Source organism: Sinocyclocheilus anshuiensis, unplaced genomic scaffold (genome assembly GCF_001515605.1).
Source record: "Sinocyclocheilus anshuiensis isolate Anshui unplaced genomic scaffold, SAMN03320099.WGS_v1.1 scaffold1543, whole genome shotgun sequence".
Classification (NCBI taxonomy): domain Eukaryota; kingdom Metazoa; phylum Chordata; class Actinopteri; order Cypriniformes; family Cyprinidae; genus Sinocyclocheilus; species Sinocyclocheilus anshuiensis.
In genome coordinates this window covers 1,167,257-1,169,770 of record NW_015551074.1, presented here as the reverse complement: position 1 = coordinate 1,169,770, position 2,514 = coordinate 1,167,257, and the positions used below count along the sequence as shown (strand labels likewise).

At 37.3% G+C, this 2,514-nt stretch overlaps 1 protein-coding gene across 2 annotated transcripts in view; it reads right to left on the bottom strand.

Moving 5' to 3' along the window:
* Positions 1-2,047: 2,047 nt before the first annotated feature.
* The window catches only part of syn3 (synapsin III), a 55,088-nt gene continuing 54,621 nt past the window's right edge, over positions 2,048-2,514 (bottom strand). For both annotated transcript variants that reach the window (XM_016452157.1, XM_016452158.1), the window contains exon 15: positions 2,048-2,512. The gene's annotated coding sequence lies outside the window, so the exon portion shown is untranslated. The remainder of the gene's footprint in view (positions 2,513-2,514) is intronic.

The following is a 2,514-nucleotide window of genomic DNA, read 5'->3' as shown; positions in this document are numbered from 1 at the left end:
TGCAATACATCTATAGGACGTCTCCTATCAGATGTCAAATAGACGTTTAGAAGATGTCTTTATGATTTAGAATGCATGTGAAACTGACGTCTGTCAGATGTTTGTGCACAGCAGATCTTTAACAGACGTCTTGCAGACGTACCTGTGCAATCTGGGATAGTCTCTCATTTATACAAACTCAGATTATTGATTTCAGCTCCTCGGACGTAAATGAAAACACCCAGTTCATGCAAGCGTTCCTGACGACAACAACACCGAGCCAAAGATTCACACGGCGGTCTGAAAACGCGAATCAAAAGTATCATATAAAAGACTCACCATCACAAAATCTCGAATACGTTTGATTAATAGTTTGTCGGAGGCACAGAACATGATCAGAAGAACCTCAAACACGAGCGGAAGGAATCAAGACACACGAAGCGTTTGAATCACGTGAATCGTTTGCGTTATGGCTTCGCTGCACGTGATTCAGTGCGACTCATTCAAACGGAAAGCGAACGGAACGTCAGAAAAACTGCGAATCGATCTTCACAGAACACTTCAAGAGTTTGGTCCATTTCAGAAAGCCGAATGCAAACGTGAAATTAAACACCGTACTGTACAATATTAATGTGAATATTAATTATGAACAAAATCTCACTGGTTCATTAATAAACTGAACCCTGACAGCATGCGTACATCGCGGAAACGTCGCATTAACATCTGCAAGACGTATTTTTTAGAGCGTTTGCACATCTGTCTATAGAACGTTTCCTATCAGATGTCAAATAGACGTTTAGAAGATGTTTTTAAGATCTAGAATGCATGTGAAACTGACATCTTAAAAGTCTTTATTGCCCCTAGACCTCAGTTATCGTGAAAAAAGCCAGGAAATTTCAGTTTTGACAATATGGGACCTTTAAAGATCGTTTGTGCACAGCAGATGCTTTCCAGATCTTTAACAGACCTCTTGCAGACGTACCTGTGCTATATGTATTATATAGCACAGGTACGTCTGCAAGATGTCTGGAAAGCATCTGCTGTGCACAAACGGCCTCTAAGATGTCAGTTTCACATGCATTCTAAATCATAAAAACATCTTCTAAACATCTATTTGACATCTGATAGGAAACGTTCTATAAACAGATGAGCAAACGCTCTAAAAAATACGTCTTGCAGATGTAAATGCGACGTCTCTGTGATGCACGCGTGCTGTCAGGGTGATAATTCCAGGATGTTCTTCTCTCCTGCATTGCTTTAAATGAAATTAAGCTGCACGTCTTTGGATTGCTCCAGACGCCAGAGATACTGTAGAAGAACCGACAGAAGCTCAAGTAGATCGTGGTGCTTCGTAAAGGGAAGATTGATGGCAGGTGGAAGACGGAGCTCTATTCCTAGACGGGAATATTGCTGCTCGATACTGGTTTGCATCAGATCTGACAATGGCTTTAGACACGTGGAAGAGAGAGAGAGAGAGAATCTGCAGGAACGCACCAATTCACTCCCATTTGATTCATGACGCACGTCACACACTGAATCACTGAACACAAACGAGAGGCTTTATCACAGCGGCTCTCAACCTTCACTATCCAACACAATATCTGAAGGTGCAGATCCTTCTGCTGTAACGACAAAAATGCTCGTTTTCAGAGTTTTAATTTACAGAAGCTAGGAGTGTCAATATATTAAAATAATTTTTTTAAATAATTAAAAAATCTATATAAATAATTGTATTAAAATTATATTTAAATTATGAAATAAAATAATTATTAAAAAATTTAATAAATAATTCCATAAATTTCAGTAACTGCATGTTCATCATGGTTCAATAATGAATTACATGGTTCTTCCACTTGTTTGTGATAATGTATCAAGGTTTTAAAATAGTTCACAAATGGCAATTTCCACTCAATAATGTATTTTTGTTATTTTTAAACGTGTATTCATTACATAAAAATCCATGAATTATTAAGATTTCATTCATTTCCAAACTTTTAGAATTCCCTCATATATTCAAGTTTTCCAAGACTACGAGAATCATGAAAATAAAAATGATTGTTGTTGAAGAAAAATAAAAAAATTATAAAAATAAGAACGTCAGTTTTCATCTTGAATTTTGGCCTTTATGGTTTTTTATTAGCTTAAAATGGACATATTTTGCAACACTGACACTGTTATTGAACTGAATTGATCTGAATAATGATACTTTTGTGTTCTAAACAGCTGAGTTATTGATGAAGTTTGCATCCAGTTATTTTCCTGTTTTTTTCCATGAAGCTGCATTGTATTGTATAAAGCGCTATAGAAATAAATGTGACTTATTTCAAAGCTTGTTTTAAGTTGAGAGTCGCTGGTTTTTCCATTAAAACAGAACATGAGATATGAAGGATTGATGGCAGCTCACGTGTTTGTCTGACGGCAGATTATTAAAGACGCCACACAACCGAACGAACTGTAACTGATCAAACACACAGACGTGACGCGCCGCCGCCAGACCAGCATGAGTGTGTGTGTGTGAGTGTGTGTGTGTGTGAG